Source organism: Haemaphysalis longicornis, unplaced genomic scaffold, assembly GCF_048455015.1.
Source record: "Haemaphysalis longicornis isolate Haplotype H1 unplaced genomic scaffold, Haemaphysalis longicornis Haplotype H1 scaffold_5, whole genome shotgun sequence".
NCBI lineage: Eukaryota > Metazoa > Arthropoda > Arachnida > Ixodida > Ixodidae > Haemaphysalis > Haemaphysalis longicornis.
The window spans coordinates 115,072,611-115,091,516 of NW_027526385.1; the positions used below are offsets into that span (position 1 = coordinate 115,072,611).

Below are 18,906 nucleotides of genomic sequence, written 5' to 3' on the forward strand. Positions count from 1 at the left end.
GATTGCTGTCAGTGGGTCCTTTAATAGGTGCCACGGGATGAAATATGGATGTTAATTATAAGAAATTTCCCTAGGGTTAATAGAGCGGCGGGTAATGGAAGGAGCGGCGAAGCGCGATTGCCAGCCTTTTTTCGGTGAGGTTATTTTGGTACGCTGTGTTGCATACAATTCGTGCGAGGTAATAAAGTCCGATGAAAGATTTCAAGCGCGTCAACAGCCACAAAAAGTATTGACAACAGCAAACGTTGATTCCAAATCGCAATGCATATGCATATGTTTAACAGACGAGAAAAACCAACTAGGTGCTGAGAACAAGTGCAAAATAAAAATGCTCGCTACAAGTAAGCGTCTCGAAGTTATCTTTTGCACTTCGTACTCGGCCTTGTGCACCAAAGCTCTGACCATGCTGCAACTGCTGTAAAACCCGGTTGCATTTCCCAGTCGCAATCGTCTAGCGACACGAACTTGAAGAATTCAGGCTAAGCAACACCGAATTTGGTTTCGCCGATGCATGAAAATATGTTCTGTTTCCCTATTCTGACAATCACACAAACGACCCCTTTCACATACGTTACATAGAGCACTTAGCATATCTATCGAACACTAAGAAAACACTTAGTATACACTAATGTGTGCGGAAACAAAAGAGTCGTCCGATCACCCAGCTACGTATATCACCTAGGCGACGACGAGTGGATTGCTATTTACGAGAGAAAACTATGGTTGTGAGGCTCTACTTCGAATCGAACTGAGCAATAGTCCCTAAACTTAGCATAGCGCTAAGCGCAAGGCTGAAATCGCGGGCACGTTTGCTTTCACGGATAGAAATTCGGGCACCAGTTGCAATGAATCTGTCGCGTTATGCACAGAACTACACGCTGTACACTAGAATAATATCTACCGCAGCTACCACCCGGCGGCGTGGTCCAGCGGATAGCGCGTCGGGTTCCTTGTGTACATTTCTGGCCGGCGGCGGTTCGATCCCTGCCGGTGCCAGAGTTTTTTTTTTCTGCACTCTCAGCAGTTCGTCCCTAGGGAGTATCGGAAGGGACAATCTGTGGTGGGGTACTAACTGTTAGTCCCCTTGCAGTTAGTCCCCAAAGGGACTAATAATTGTGGCAGAGGCAGTCAGTCCCATAAAGGACGATCTGTTAGTCCTTTTTGCCTAAGAGTGTGATGAAAGAGTAGTGGCCCTGATACAACACACTATAAAGAGGAAGGGAGAAATAAAATAGCGTTCCACACACTTCTAACGAAAATCTCGCAGGCTTTCAAAAAATTGAGCATGCTGTTGCGGAACCAATCAAACATGAGGATACTGAAATGTGTCATCGTGAACCAACCAAAAACGTGATATCTGTCCCGAGCGCTCTCCTACACTGCAAGCGTAAATGAGCACAGTTAACATTGGTCACACTACTAGAGCCGCAGGTTTGGTCAATAAACCTCTTTGCCCTTATTTTCAAACACTGGTTAGCATGACAGGGTCACAAAAAATAGGTAGTTGTAAGCATGCCTGCCATCGGAACGGAGAGTTTGCGAAGAAATAAGATAACTTCAAGAAGATTTGCATCAGAAGTGACCTGGACTTGGCGGAAATTGCGTAAGATAGCGTGGAAGCAAAACCATTAACATTTAAAATTGTTTTGAAACAGCGTGAATAAACCATGACAAGAAGTTCCAATGAAGCAGCTCATCGTAGGGGATACGGCATTTCGTGGCGTGAAGCATCAGACCGGCGGTTATGAGTTCCTGTGAGACCTCTCGAAGGGGTTTCAAATGTTTTTCAAACCTTTGAGAAAAGGTGACGACAGCGTGTAAATACGCAAGAAAAGTGTCATTTCAGCCCATTGAGAACACCGCCCATCACACGCTTGATTGTGGCAATCACAGTACAGATTCATAACGGCATGACTTTAAATTCGTAAGGACCGTCGGGGTTATAAACGCTGTTTTTCTATGTCCCGCTCATCCACCTCTATTTGCCGATATCCGCTGTTGAGATCTATTTACAAGAAATAGCGGGCGTGATGACGACCATTCTGGGTGTCTATTCCGGTTAGAAGATACAGATCTGTTTTGGTTATTTTATTTAGTCGCCGATAGTCAACGCAAAATTGCACAGTACCATCTTTTTACAAGGACCATTGGTGTCGCAGCCCAGGGACTGTTGGCAGGCTGAATGACGTCGTATTTCAGCAGGTCTCGCACCTGAGACTCTATGGCTTGTCGCTCATTCGGTGAAACTCAGTATGGGGACTACCGGGTTGGGTGCGTAGCCTCGTCTATTAGTATTCTGTGTTTGACGATTCCCGTGCGGCCGACACCAGAAGACGTTGCAAAGAGCCCCAAAAACTCGGCTAGCAGATGTAAGAACTCGCGCCTTTGCTGTGATGAATTCTTCCAGTCACCGTCGAGTTCTATTGGTGATGCTGCTGCTTGTTTAAGCGAACCTATCGTCTCTGATATCTTAGCAACGGTGGCGGTTTCTGAATACGACTCAGGAATTGTCCACATAGGCTACTTCGCGCTCTAGTAATGATATGGGCGGGCAACCAATACGATCTTCAGAATTCTTTATTTACAAAAAAAGGCTTTAGTAATTCCTCTGGGCCGTGTGTCACTGTGTGCCCCCAAAACAGTGGTACGTTAAGCACAGGGCGGCATGTTTTGGAACGGGACAATAAATGCGACGTGAACGTGCCCTTTAGGGGTTTTTGATGCGCGCGGAAGGGCTCGTTGACAAATCGCCGCAACACCCCAATATTCAGTGGAACACCGTTTAATCGTTTCTCACCGGACCGGGTAAGCAAAACGTAACCACCAGAAAAACGAAGTAGAGAGGAAACCTTTGAAAATAACCGAAAGCAATGTAGCTTTGACATGCAATCTTCTACTTCTGTTAATTTGGCTTTCGAATCTTAAAATGCACGGGAATGTAGCATGGCCGCTTTTTGCCATCTCCGGAAAACACCACCCAAGGCAATGCAATGTCTCTAATGATGTCGACTCTCTTCCGCGCTGGCTGCTTGACTGTATACTGCGTTTAGTACGTCAAGTGTTTCCTGGAGGGAAAGCGCCTGCCGTTTTCGCGATGCTACTGAAGGCACGACAAATTTTGCGGCTGCAAGTTCAACGGTGTTCTTAAAGCTTGAAGCGCACGATGACGACGAGAGCGCGTGAAATTTTTGCGGTAGTTCTTTATGGCTAACACGCATTTCCGGGAATCCGCAGCGAAACTTCCGTTATATGCGCAGTGATAACGCTCATCGGATAGACTAACATAGGACCATGTAGTAGTGACGAATCGCACGCGTGTTCGGCTTCATACAGTCGGTTCCGTAGTAGCCAAGCCTGGCCAACGCTCGTCAAACGTCAAAATGGCTGTACTGAAATGTTGACCGGGCGTCTTTGGAGTGTCAGGTAGCGACGAATAGTCCGGGAACGTACTATGGGCCACGACGTAAGTGTGAAGATTTTAATACCTGGGTCGTTATGTGTGGTGCGCCGGGTCTAGAAAAAAAAACGATCGAGCATCAGGGAACATATTGCACTGAGGAACGAAAGAGCGGGTTTCTAAAGTAAATCCTTTGGCATTTTATGGTTATACAGTTCACCACATTGCATCTTCAATCTACAAATTGAGACTGGTGTTTGACACCATAACACTCTCTTTGCGGATGCACTTTTATAGACAAACCACTGCACTAACATTATCACCTCAGTATTTGGCCCTGTAACACAAGCGTAATGAGCCTAAAACACGCACATGACAAACCCAATCTTAGCGAATTAAGTCCGATCCGTGACTGAGCTCAAAAATTCACACATAATTTTCGCGATCTTTTTAGTATTGTACAAGCTTTCGCCGCTTGCACATTTCCCTAGTGAAGGAAAGAATTCTTTTCAAACTAGGTTTTTCCAACTTACTTCAATTAAGAGGTAGGGAACTTTGGAGGAAAACTATAAATAACATTTCGGTATGAATTCGTCGTCACACGCATATTCCATTTCCCCATTTTTGTCAGTTTTACGTACGTATAAGTAGAAAATAAGAAAGCCTACTTTACCTCAAAAGTGCCGCAGTATATTATGTATAACGAAGGCATCATTGCAATAAACAAAAAAACAACATGGGTAAATATAGCTCCTATGCAGAATTTCGCTTTCAAAATAACATACGACAAAAATATAGTGTCTGTATAATACGCCAAAGATATCAGCCTTGCAAGATGGCAGGCTTTCTACGCACGATATGGATATAAATACAAAATCCACAAACTTACGTGGCAAGTAGTGTTGTGCGGATACATGTTGAGGCAATCCCACCGATCCAAAAAGGAGCAGCAGGGTACTGAGTGGCCAGCCTATAGCACACAAAAAATAAAATGCGTTGGCATAAATTCACCCATCCTTCAGTTAGAAGCGCTAACTTGGGGCTACCACTATTGCCTTATACGTTTAAGCGCTCTCCTCATTATTGGCTAATCCAGTTAACAGGACAGGAGAAGCCTTGAAGCAAATCATCAGAAGCACAAAAGATGTTGCCAACGGCGTGGTTGAAAAAATATCGTTGCCTGGTCGCATTTTTTCTACCTATTTACGCACAGAAAACGTGGTAAACTAACTGCAGTACAGTGAAATACGGAATTGTTTTTTCAACTTTCTAGACTTGTCTATATTTGCAGTGCCACACTGTGTCGTAATTATCAAGGCATAGAGAATAGCATGTTCTGCTTTTTTAGCAATCAGAAAGCATTCCGTACTTTATTCGACTTTTCGTTTTTGGTCATTTTGGCCATATATCGTGTTCTACTACATTTGCATAAAAGCTTCAAAATAAAATACCGAATTTGAAAGTTCATAATGTGCAGCTGTAATGGTGCGCCTACCATAATGCATTAGTGCAGATTCTTTCGTGGCTGAGTTAGTGTCGCGAACCAGTGCTTTTTTGCGATGTTAGAAATTTACGAAGAATCAGCGCGGATCCTCGCAAAGATAGCTGCGATAATTAAAGAGTTCATTTAAATTCGCAGCCCCTTAAAAGCCCGCCAATGGTTATTTCTTCAAAAGCATGTTAAACTAGACTCTCGTAAAGGCAAAATCGAAAGAACATAAAATTTGTTGTTATTAGCACAAATTCGTTTTAAGGGGAGGTGTCTTGCATTTTTGACGCTACAGAATAACAAGAGTGTTGTTTCACTTAACTGGTGTTTATCCGGAATTCATCTTTGTCGGAGTGAACGGTAGGTCTACTTTACAGTTACTGTACTGAACCAAACATTTTTAGGGTATGCTGGTGCGTTCGCATTTACAACACAATGAGAAAACAGAAATTTGTAAAACCCCGTAAAAGGGAAGCTTTAAACTTGTGCCTGTGCAATTATGTAAAAACATTGCTGTGTTGTCACAAATGTCTCACGGAAGAGTCGTAGCCGTGTTATCTACCCCTAACGTGTTCTTTACTCATGCCTCGGCAAACCAGAAGTCACTTTCTCGCGCTTAGTCAAAAAGTATAAAAATTACCTAAAGCACTCCCTGACGCTCACGTTCACCACTCAACCTGAGGACTCGTACTCACTCGCGCTCACGCTCGGCTCTCAGCGTCACCACACGTAGTCACTTCAGCTCACGCTCATCACTCGACCTCATCACTCACAAACACCCGCTTGCACGCTCACCCCTCGATGTCACCACCCGCACCTAATTACACTTACCTCACCACTCGCCCTCACCATGCGCCCTCACTCGCAATCACGCTCACAAATCAAACCTACCACTCACACTCATTTTAGCTCGCGCTCACCACCGCCGTTCCCCACTCACAATCACTCGCACTCGTTCTGCCCACTTGCATTAGCCAATCTTACTAACTCACACCACCCACTTGCATTGGCCAATTATCCTCAACCAAAACTCGAAGCTACAACTAACGCTTATTCGCATTCACACTCGCTTTGCTTATTTCTTGACAGCATGGTAATTTCTACTCCCTTGATGTTTGTATACCGCTTGAATCTTTCTTTTTTGTGGAAGTGTTATGCGTGGCCCTATTGAAGTCCACCTTGCCAATAGAAAATGAACGCAGGGGTAGATGAAGTACAATCTTTATTTCTTTTTTCTCTTTGAATGCATCTCTAATTGCCCAAATGATGAATATTCCGGTTATCGGTGCCCTTTTCATTAAAGGAGTTCTCATCTTTATATACCAATTGCGATCTTGAATAATGATCTCATCAGGCAACTGTAGAATCTCTTAAATTAAAAAATAGGCCTAAACCAGGCATGTATTGAAATCGACTCGTCCGATGTGTGTTTTGTAGGTTTCAAAACAAAGAAATAGTATGATAGCATCATGTCGATTTGAAGTATGACTCCTTGCTTCCACCTGACGTAGTCTAAAGGATATGCACTTTGGCCTTTTGATCCCCATATTTTAGCACACCTAATGCTTTCGAAAGCGTTAATGCTTAACGCTTAACGCTCTCGAACGACTTCGATCTGTCTCGTACTTGCTGCACCGCTCCTGGTTCCTGCGGCCGTTAAGGGGAGAGTTAACTGCGAAGATGCGCTCCTTCCCTGAACACCCGGCGGCTACATTCTTTTGCTCTGTTTTCTGCGGTGCACCGGCATGACGGCCACCTCGCGCTAAACCCGGGATTAAGAGTGCCCTATGCAACTCTCTCTGCGTCAAACACGGCCTAGAATGCATCGCTTCCCAGTGGACCTTTTCCTTGTTGCGGACGCCAACACTCGACGCCCGCTCTTTTGGTCAGCAGCAATTTCAAGCTTTCGTCTTTACATAAGACACAGAAACAAGAATGCGTCAAGCCTGCTACAAGATGACACACGGAAGTAAGTGCCGCTCAAAGCCCAAAGCGAAATAGAAGCTGCCAACTCAGTTGCGGAAGGAGAAGGATGCGAGCGATATCTCACACGCAGCAGCCCAGTGTGGCACAAAAGAGACCACCACTCTGAAGCGATTGCGCAATGTATTGGGCAGGAAGTAAAGATTTCGTTAGCCCATTCGGTTAGCACGCGAAGTTAAAAAACTTCAAGCTGAGCAAAGCTTAGAAGTCGAATATTTTGTGTTCGATGAATTCCAATATAGACGCGCACTGGGTAAAAGATAAACGTGCTGCCAAAAAGAAGAGGACCGACACGATTAGTCGTAACCATCTCAGTAATCGTAATTTCTTTCCCCAGTAATTTAGCACATCGTTGGATTACCCATAGCATTTGTTTTCTGCGAAATGTAGGCTGATGCGGCACTGACGCTGATACGTGTAGCAAAGAAAAAAATTGAATGTTTTACGAGTGAAGCTGCGGATTGGCTATGAAGCCTGCAGTAGTGAAGGGTTAGGAAATTATTTCGAAGCCCTCAAGATTGCTAGCATGCGCTCAAATCTCCACCTTTTCGATTTTATTTTTCGCTTCCGTCACAAAAACGGCTTCCGCTAGCGAAGTTGAACCCACATGCTCGTGTTCAGACGTTCAATACCTTAGCAACTGCAGTAGTGCGGCGACAAAAACTGAGGGCTTTGCATATCGATGCATCCCGCGAATCTGTATGACGTTACTTACAAGAAAAGCGGCCAGAGGGCATGATCGCTTCATTATCAGCATCTGCCGAACTTCCCCTCATCAAACCACGCAATCAACCACGCCGCCATACTAGCAATACAAGTACATGCTGCCGAAGCTTCCCCTAAAGTAAATAGAGGAAGTACTCCTAAACCACTACCGCGACCACCATGTTTAGGAACCAACGTCATCGTTTCCTCCGCGAGAAATAAATGTCGCGCTGACGATGGCATGTTTTCAGAGCAATCATAACAAAATTTACAGGCGAGACTACGCCCCCATTGCTGTCAGTGCCAACTTACTACCCGCTATGCAGATATCTAGCCGAAACATCAAAAAATCGCTTGACCGAACACTGACTTGCAAAAAAACATATGCTAAACACGTGGGGTAATCGCTTTGTGGGTGTTCTCGGCAAGTGGCATTCATGAAGGCGAGCAGCCTCTCTGAGTAACTCGCTATCACACAGGCGGGTGGCCGGTCTAGGTGAGTGGCGCTCAGGAATGCGAGTGGCCACTCCGTAGGAGTGGCGCTCACACTTGCGAAACGGCGGATCGGCATGTCTTTTTTTTGGTGTGTGCGCACTCCAACCTACCACAACGACTATTGTCCGCAATTACCCGTGGCATTGGGAGAAGGGACCGTCATTTGGGCTGTTTCACCGAATGATCAATTCAAAAGAATATGTCATTTATGCCAAACGGAACTTTGTAATATTTGGTTTAAGAATATGGTTTACTTCCTGAGTGTAAACCCGCATGAACTCACACAAGAGCATTTGGAAATCTCAATAAAATTGCACCTTTAGCTGTGGGAAGATACGAACACCTTTTATTGCTTTGTTGCGTCATCAGCAATGCACACAAAAACAATCGAATGTTGTTAGGGCCCCAACAGAGAGGAAGATTTGGAGTATAACACAAAAGTTATGAGGAAGTATACTTTGAAAGCGGGCACATTTTCCGCGCCTTCACGATAAAGACATTCTCGGAGGTAACGCTACTAAATTGTGCCCGCGCGTCGCAAAAAAAAACGTTACATACAGGGAAGGCTGAATTAATGACAAATACCAGATGAAATCTATAATCGGAAGTTACTAGTACACAACCTACCAAACCAGAGGCACCAAACACGACAGCTGCCGTCATGAGTTATAGGCACAAACTAAGAGAAACATTTACCTACTGGAAAACGTAGTTTACAAGCTTAGACACATCACCTCAAAAAGACCGAAACGCTTCCAAAGTGATTTTTCCGTAACTTGAATGTTCGCTTAAGAATCCAAATATTTCATCCAGTGGGACTCTCAGAATGTTCTATATAACGCAAAGGGTACTTTCACATCAACGGGCGACATCTTAACAATTCGTGCGGACTGCAAACGAGCAGCTCCTGGCTTCCACGCTAAATTTTTTGTTGGCGTTGGTGTCTTATATATTTAAACCAATCTGTGCATAGAAATACGTGTTCCCAAACACTATTATAGCTCCAATAACGTGATCCAACAGATTAACTCGTAATACCGTAAAAGAACTGGGACTGCGGCAGCAAAATCGAACAGCACAAAACCAATTTCGCCTTCCAACGGTGCCAATGGTTGCAATGGTGCCTTTTAGCTGTAACAGACTCCAGGCAGCCGAGTGCGCTACTTTCGTGGAACGAATAATTATTATTACCGAGAACCAACCACCGCCGCCGGTGTGTAAACTTGGGACCGCATGTTGTATACCTACACAATGCAACCTGCGCTTGGATGCTCCTGATCACCCGAAGGTTAGTGGCGCATGAACTGGATATCGCTGGCAGGCTGTAACGAAAAACTCCTGGGAAAAGTGCTGGGTGCAGCTGCAGCATTCTTTTGACCGATGTGCCCAACGTCGTTCCAGTGAGTAATCAGAAAATGGGGGCGATGGTGATGAGTTTCGTGAATTACAATTCACTTACAATTCGTCCCGTCACGACACTGAAGGGTTGTCGCAATTCTACTAGCTCTACAGCCACGAGATAGCTTCGTCCATGTACACCCTTCCACCGGCTTCTCAGCCCATAACTGAGTATGCCAAAGCCGACATTGCTCCACCGACCTTGCTCGTTTAGTAGACCGCTATAGCCTCCTCCTACCACACGTCTCCCATAACGGGCGTCCCGTCTCCCTACACCGAAACCTACTGTTTCGGCCGGGATCCCTTGTCCTGGTGTGGTCGGCGTCGCGTCGCGGTGCGTGTTACTTTCTGAGAAACTCATCTTTGCCTATTCTAGACCTGAGTGTGCGATCACTCAAGGTACAGATGCCACGTACGAAATATCTCCTGTCATTCCATAGCCAACTCCCTATTATTGAACAATGGACATTGTTTCCAAATCCAGGCTAAAACTATACCACCGTTCCCGCCACGCGTCGCTATAATTATTACCTAGACGAAGCTTTCCACCACGGGAGATATGCTGCAGTGTCTCATCCGAAGATGCTAAGCAGAACAAGAGTTAGTACATAGCCTATGTACAACATTGGGACATGTGTCGGGTGGCAGCTGTAAGAAGATAACGGTAGAGCGCTCGGACTCGGGGACAGACCTAGAAATAGAAGTAGAAGAAGATTTTGCGTTTGGCCAGCGTGTTGCTCTCTGGCTCGTAAATACACTACGTGAATACCCCTTGGTTCACGTCTTCCTTATTAACACGAGCCGGCTTTTGTTAAATTAAACCCGATTAAACAGTGGCTGGCGTCCTAACTGTAAGCCGTATATTCACCCTGCAAAGGTAGAGAAAAAGATGTCACAGCGTTGTTTTTCAGACGTAGCGACATCGCGATAAAGCTGCTTCCATTCCATTCAAGATTGGTACGAAAATAATAATTCACGACATTTTCATAGCAGAAATTGTTGTTAGTTTGTACCCGTCAAAACGCTCACAAAAACGCGTGTACTTTTGAATCCGATTGCTACGAAGGCGCACACAGTCGTATTTTCATTATATTCCCAGTAAAAAAGTCGGCAGAGATTCGCGGAAACGTGGTTTTAAAAGCTAATAGGTTTTCTTGTGCTCCTTAAACGCGAAATGTTTTCTGTCTGTCGGTCCGTCCTTCGGTTCACCCGCCCGGTACAAAGATCTCGAACGGCACGTTTATATATGCAAAGCAGTTTCCGAACTACTACATGTGGTTGCAATGTTCAAACTTTACAAAATTGTTTGGCAAAAAAAAAAAAACATTAGGCATAATTCAGGCAAAAGATCGCTACATAAGCCACGTTTGCATTGTTCGTTTGTATAGAAATACAGGAGATTCTGGATAAACGGAAATCGCTTAAACGGAATTGCCGCCTAAACGGAACAGTTGCTTGTAATTTCGTTGGTTTTGTATTCAGATAACGTAATAAAACTCTCGGTAATCGGAACTAAAATTTCCGCATTAGCCTGTAAACGGAACCAGAAATGGAACTTCTTGTGAAATCCAATGGTATGAGAAACAGCTTTTTACGGTTCCGGCTGTATCGTTCTTGTTTTTTTTTGTTCCTCCATTCTTTTTAGCCTTGTTGGCCTCGTAAGCCTTGTCTCGTAAGTGGTTAGCCGTGTTAGCGCAACGAATGCAACATTGCAGTTCTGGTTCCAATCGTTCGGTCTCGATTCTAGCGCCGAGGCTACAGGGCTTACCTCCTGTCGCCTGGTTTGTGCCATCGTTGTGCTCTTCGTCCTTCATTACCACGTTGCCGTCTTCTAAATTCAGTGGCTCGTAAGCACTCGCGAAGTTGATGCCTCTAGCCTCTATGAAGATGCAGTGGCAAGAACTCAAACAAAAATAATTGACGCATTTTGTAGGGCACAGCGACTCATTGTTTCTGTTGTGTGTACGCACATAAATTTCACATTAGAACATCTCTCTCAGTAAACGGAGCTCCTATAAAACAGAACTAATTTTTCCGGTCCCTTGAAGTTCCATTGATCAAGAGTCTACTCTACATGTGTGCTTGATCTTTGGTATACAAAAATTAAAAAAATACGCCCTGAAATTAACTGTGTGACCGAAAAACACAAAAGCACTCGTGGGCAATACTAGACCTTCTAGCAGCATTTCATGAATTCGAACCCTGGCGGAAAGCGCCAGTCGGTGGCGAGAAAGAAGTGGTGCGCAATGAAATTTATTTGATTGAAGCAAACCTCTAACGCTCGAGGAGCGAGACGTGAGGGGAAAAGCGTGACAGGGTGGCAGACAGAGAATAAGCTTTTATTTGGCGTCTGCGTTCCCACCGCACGCCACACCATGTGAAGTTTTTGCGGCACATCGGAAAAATAACGCTGTTTCTTATAGGTGGATTCAAAATGTTGGTGACATAGCCACATCCTGGATGGATGCGATTTTTTTTTTTTCAAATTACGGGCGAATTTCGCCTAGATTTTTGGTGAGGGCCACCCTTAATATATATAGCATTGTCATTGTTGACTCCGCACGAATGCACTGATGACTAAATTACGAACAAGCCAGAGTAATTCCAACATATTGCAAGAACTCCCCGGGATACAAAAGTCTACTTTATAGATAAAATATTACATACCAAGTGCCATCGCATATAACAACGAAACGTTGTGTAGTAGCGTATATTTGCTGAGGTCAGATTTTGTGTAGTATTTTCGGTAGGGACGTTTAGAACTTCCTATTTTCATATGACGTTTGTTTAAAACGATTTCCATTTGGAATGTCTTGGTTCGTAGGCGTTTCGGAAATGGTCTCAATTCTGTCGCAAACTCCACTTACGCTCAATAAATGTTTATCCTCTCTGTGTATTCCACAAACTGTGCAGTTTGTGCCCAATATATTGACGTTTTGTTTCTTTTTGTTTTTTCTGGATGTGTGTCCTCAAACATGCGAGAGCTATATTGGCCCATGCAGCCACTAGGGCTTCCTATTTGTCTTTTAAATGTCTACAAACCTTACCAGAATATGTATTTATGATAACACCAAAAGCAAAGAGATTGGTCGTGAAATTTTAAAGTACACGCGAAAAATGCTTTTAAAATGTAAGGCCAGGGACATCATTATATACATGATGGGCATAAGCCTGTGACCCTTGTCACAAAAAATTCGCAATAAGCTATTCAATGTTTACATATTACGTTGCCTTGAATTGCGAAATGCATGTGGGGTTCGGTGCATCGATTCTTCAGAAAACTAGCGAAGAATAAGACAAAGACATAAGGCGACGAAAAGACAACCCACGTTCTGAACTAGCGACTGACATATAACTTAAGAACGATTCGTCTAGACAATGACACGGCAGCCTATGGCTACCGTAAGCATTTTACAGGCCACAGTGTGTCTTGGGCTACTTAAAAGATGATAGTTTCTGTCCGGCTAATTAAACGAGAACATTTTGGTCTGTATATATATATATATATATCCGTGTGTTCCGACATTCAGCCATAAGATGAAAATTTAAAGTGAACTATTGAAGAAGTTTTCCGACAGAACGAGACCTGGAAGCATCCTTTATTCCTGTCAACATTTTTCAGAACAAAGAAAACAGGGGGATTATTTGAGGTAAAACATAAATACAGATGTGTCATTTGCAGTGTTTTTGTAATATAAATATACATCGCTCCTTCATTTTTGCTATACCGAATAATAAAATGTACGTTAAAACCGTATTTTTAACCAATAATACAAAGTGAGATGCGTCATTTCTGGACCACGTGACGGCGCGTCAAGTTTTACAGAAGCGAAGTTGTCATTGAATGGCGCACGAGCAGTGGAACGCACGAAAACTGTATTGACTGTAGCGAATCTCCTAGTTGGTTTTCTTTTTTGGGGGGGAATGAAAAGGGGAAGGGCGTGGGATGTGGGTGGGAGAGGCGAGATGACTATACGTGGCAGGGACGGCGAGAAATTGTCATCTTTTGAGGACGTTTGGAGAGAGTTGTGGAGATACGATGCAAATGTGTTTCACCTGAAAGTTTGTCACCCAAAATCATGTACTTCAGTAAAAGAATTGTGCATCCATTGGCGATTGGGTGTTCCTACATCGCAGCTAGTGTCACTAGATAAGGTATCAGAGTAACCCACAGAGACTCGCAAGTCAACAACAGCGTCCATTTTGCTGTTTATCAGTTTTGCGACATTCCCTTTCCCCCCGCCTCGCCGCTAACTCGACAAGGTCGCTTGTTAGAACACTGCCGAAGATTTAGAAAAAAAGCATTTTCGGACACATTCTGCTGCTGAAATGCTGCTACACGTGTTATCTTTTATGCGCGTTCGACACGACGTCAGCTGCGCGCAGCCACACAGGAGGAAGGACAAGATAAGCCTACCAGAGTTGACTGATTAAATCACATAAAAAATAAAACCGTGATGACCTACACTCGTGCCAGTGTACACAATATTCACGTGATGCAAAGTGACCAATGATCATCGGGTAAATAGTGCCGATAGAAGAAAAGAGTGCCGATGCATTGTAAACTAATCTAGTGACACTAGATAAAACTTTGTTCAATGATGTGTGCTTTGCTACTCAGCGCAAGGGTTGTCTTTTGTTTGCCTTCCGTATTAGTCTATTCTTTGCTGGTTTTCGGAAGTTTCACCTTAAAACAACTGGCGCAGCAAGCTACACTTCTGTAAGGGTGAGTCGACTTGTCAAAGTACTGTAGTTTGAGTATTTTCAATATCACACTGAAAGCTTTATTTCGAGCTTGTTACCCTTTCCTGAAGTTGTCCTGATAGCTGGGCGAATAACTTTGTGGAGGAAGTTTCTGTATACCCCACAGGCCCAAGCCTCTGTTAAAATATGTTTTTTTTCTGAGCTGAAGATTATTATTTTTGTATATATTTTTCCACAGTAGAACACCGCTATATTATATTTTTTCCTTGCAACAAGTAGAGTAAAGAACTTGCATGTTCCTTTGCTTTCTAGTTCTCATTCAAAAGGCAGACCCATTTGTCTATTGGAGGGCAAATACACAGCCGTAGAAGTCATACACAGAAAAGGGCATTCGCAGCCTGAAACCGTTCTTGAAGTACAGGCGGAAATTCAAGAATGAGAATCCGACCATCACAAATGTTCTGTCGGTATTACCTCCCGAACGGGTTATAAAAAGGCACGCAAAATGTGGCTGTCGTCGGGGGCAGACATGTCCTTGTGCGTGAGCCAGCAGATCTGTGTACGTTAAAGCACACCGTGCAATTTCTATGCCACTGCTTGCGATTTACAACAGAGCAAAGCGGCACTTACCGAAACGCTTTTTCTTTTGAATACCGTATACCACTCTTTCTTTCTTACCATTTTCTTTAATATGTAGCATAAGAAAGCTGAATCTAAACGCAATCCTGGTCTGTTACTAAAAAGTAGTGAAGTAGTGTCAAGGCATTGTTTTGCAAAACGCTGCAAAAAAGGTATCCAAAACTCGCCACTTTTTTAAATTTGCGGACAGCAAAGAACAAAGGCCTATTTCGTTAAAAAAAGTTAGAATTTTATTATAGAAATTGCAGCACAGGTTTTGTTATAACTTTGTTTTGCTGCAGCAGAAAAGTTTGTACTTGCTCCAAATAAAAGAGGCTAAGCCTTCCATAAACTTTGTTGCTGCAAAGCCACGAAAAATGATTTCAACAGAAAAGATGGTATTAAAACGGGGTTCTACGCTTCGAAAAAACACTTTGAATAAACAATAAGAAAAACAGCGCAGTTTAGGAGGCTAAACAACACAGTACGACCGGGCCTTCTACTGTTGTGGGAACGTGCTGGGCGTGGAAAACGTTTTGATGCTCCGAAAAACTTGGGGAGGCTTTTTGCTGAAAAAAATTGTGGTTGATCCCTCTTTCATAGGAATTCATAAAACACGAAATTGGAAGGGGTCTTCACAGGAGGAGTTGAATGTTAAAGGAACCTCCTTCATATACGAAGGGTGATCGAACCTCACACCGCCAGACGAATTGTAGCCGACACGCAAGAAACAAAAAATAATCGGTTTATTCCGGGACAACAAAGCCAAAAATAACATGCAGAGAAACAGGACGTTGAAGCACCTAACGGTCATGGGAACAACGTGGCAGCGGAGCGTTCTTCAATTCAAGCGCGTCCCCCTTACACGAAGGCGCTGACATCGAAGCGCCAACGGTCGGCACTCATTAGCATCATTTGAATATTTTAGTATTTGATTTTTATTTCTTGGCAAAACCAAGAAGAGGCTTTGATTAAAGGCGGACGTGGCGTCGCAGGGTCCTCCGCCACTCGATATACAGCGTACATAATAACACGACTGTGCAAAAATTTATGCATAATAGCACAATCGTAATAGAGAAATAGCACAAAGCAAAGTCATTACTACATTGCCTATGTGTTATGCAAATCATAGGTCTAAAATTCAGAGAAGGATCACAGTATACACATAAACGCAGTGATTTGTACGTGAGCCCTACTTGATGATGCCCTACTTCGCTTCGCATCTCCTAGACGGCAGCAGCATCTGGACGAGCCAAAGGGAAGGAAATAACGCGCGTTTATTGAGCTGCTCACGCCTCGGTTCATACCGCAGTGGGCAGAGCGCCACGTACGTACCGTTATGGCGAGAAACGAGAGAGTTCGTGAGCTCGAATCCAGGCGCCGCCGCATCAATGGCACTTTTTCTTGCGACGTTCCTTCCTTGACGGTTATAACGTCCCTGAGATATTGGTGTACCCCGGCATAAAACCCTTTCGTGGTAAAATTTTCTTCGTGTCTGATCACATCCAAAGTAGGACGTAAAAAAATTATATCCCAAGAAATATCGTCATACACCTTTTCGCAAGCATCCATTTAATACTCAAGTTATCACGCTGCCTGCTTGATTGTGCGAGCGCAAGCGGGACGTCTCCATATTTGTAGCCGGAGACACTCGGCCATTTTTTACACATAATGATTTCATCCCCTCCGTTTCACCACAAGAATGCGTTCCAGTGAGAGTTTCAGGTGTGTAACATAAGTTATCGTTTACTGGCACAGAAATGTGGCCGCAAGCAGTGGAAGACACTAATGTCTGGATAGCTGGCTGAGACAAGAATGCGCTGACATCTTAGATCGTGTTAGCAGCAATCGTTCGAGCCCTTGCCTCCTGCTTTCGTGCGTCATTGTAAATTTAGTTGGCGCTACGCTACGCGCTCTCGTTCTCTGTGTACCAGTGGACAACTTTGATAGTACAACATCGCACGCACCTACGAACCAACCACCGCTCGATGATGCGTCACGCTGAAGAGAATCGTTTCGCTCTCACGTAGTTGCGTGGTATATTTTAGAACACACATGGCGAACCCAGCTCTAACAAAATCCCACTAAAAACGAACAAATGTTCGTTTCCCCTTACATTTTCTATAGACACATGTTATGTTCAGATATAGCGAAAAACGAATATAGTGAAATTCTTTCCGTTTCCTGATGTGTGTGTAAAAGAGGGCTTGACTGTACTGCCGCGGTGAAGTACCGAGCAGCGAAGCGATAAGTAGATGGCACATTGGGGAGAAAGTAAGGCCCTGCTTGTACGCCAGCGGCTGAATGCCATTGAAGCGCAATAAATGTCGTTAAAAGAAGTAGCATAGCAGACCTTTTGCTTCAAGAATATAAAGAATAAACAGAAATAAAGGTATCTCAAATGCGCGCTTCCCCAAACATGATTTCCGTAGCAGGTGACTTTTCCTTAGTTTGAATAATCAAGGAGTGCATAAAGGAAAATCCCATTTCCAGACTTGACAATTTCGATGCAAGATACTTTAAATATCAGGGAGTTTTTTGTGGAAGAAGCCAAATCAGGCACCAAGGCAAGCCCCTTCATTTCTTGTTAAAACTACAAGTTGGGGGTGAATGTCTGAAGCTAGCGAATTGTAAAAAATATTCACAAAACGTGAAAGCTTTGAACAAATTGCGTGAACACTAGGCAAACAGCAAGCTTCTGGCCCAACATAGCTTATTTTTTGCTTTGCTAAGTGTACGCCTGGTTATGCTTCGCGACTCCGTTACGTTTTCTGCGTAGCGTCATCATTAGACCGCAACAAAGCGGAGCACCACATTTTCTGCAATTCGCTGATGATTTCCTGCCGCTTCACCGGTGCGATATTGGGATTGGATTGAAGTTGTCGTTTCCGTTCTCAAGTAGTGGTGCTGCGCCTTTCTAGCCGTGCTTCCTTTTCTTCCGGGCTGACGATCTTCTTCACTAGCCGCATTTCTGTCTTCGTTGGGGACAAGACTGTTCGGTCGCCTCGGAGGCAGATGGGAGCTGCTTTTACATCCCCGTGGTGACCTGACGACTTAGCTACGTTTCAGCGCATGCTTGGCTTCCGTATAGCGCTTGGAGGCAGATCTATGGTGAGGCGTTGCCGGCGGTAAAATGGCACAACTGCTCTGCGACGTATTGCAGTGCACGTTCGTGCGCCTGCTCACGTTAGAAGGCCTGACCACCGGCGTTCCGCTTAAAAGATGACAATTGTGTAAAGAAAAAAAATTCACGCATCTCCACGAAGTGAATTATGACGAGCGGGCGAAGCACTGGGAATCATTCTTACCGTAAGTCACCCGTGAGAGTGCTTACTGCTGCTGAAACGATTTCCAATCCAAACCAATCCAATTCAATTCAATTTATTCCAATTCAATCTAATTAATTTCAGGGCAATTTAATCCACTCTAATGCTCCTCACCCATGCGGGGCAACGCTCTCCACGAGCACTCTCTCTCTTTCTCGCTCTCTCTAACCTTTTGTGATTCTTTTATTTTGTTCTTGTTAACCTTTTGTGGACCTTTCGTTCACACATGTTTCGGTTTACATGGTGCTGTGCGTCTCTCTCTCTCTCTCTCTCTCTCTCTGATTCTCTCTCTCTCTAACCTTTTGTGAACCTTTTACAGTAATTCCGCGTTATAATGAAGTCAGCGGGACGGCAAAAAATTTCGTTACAAGCATTATTTTAACGTAAGCGACGACCAGCCAAAAGATAAAGCAGTTGAGATTTAATTGCGTTACCACTGCGAGGAATCAAAGCGCAATTTATACAGTGAAGAAAAACGTAATTCAGGCCGGAAAATTGCAGTAAGCTTTGGCTGTTTCAAGTTCTTGCGGGACGCGAGCAAACGCTGCTCCAAATTTACCAAGCACTGCAGGAGGCAATTGTCGCCACTCACGCATTCAACTTTATTTCGCAGCACGAGTAGGTACTCCCGCGTCTGCGCCAGAGCTGGCACTTCCCGTGGCTCTTCGTCCGCTGGCCTTTCGTCCTTGTGGATGGCCAACAACAACAGTGTCAACTGCCAGTGAATTAGGAGAGGAAGCCGGTGGCCGCTTTTATAAGGGGGTGCGGGCGATACGGAACGCGGCGAGAGT

At 44.2% G+C, this 18,906-nt stretch overlaps 1 protein-coding gene across 1 annotated transcript in view; it reads right to left on the reverse strand.

The window, feature by feature from the left end:
* Window positions 1-4,368, reverse strand: part of LOC144139378 (BTB/POZ domain-containing protein 1-like) — a 41,146-nt gene extending 36,778 nt beyond the window's left edge. Inside the window, exon 1 of the mRNA XM_077671742.1 lies at window positions 4,287-4,368. The gene's annotated coding sequence lies outside the window, so the exon portion shown is untranslated. The remainder of the gene's footprint in view (window positions 1-4,286) is intronic.
* Window positions 4,369-18,906: the final 14,538 nt, after the last annotated feature.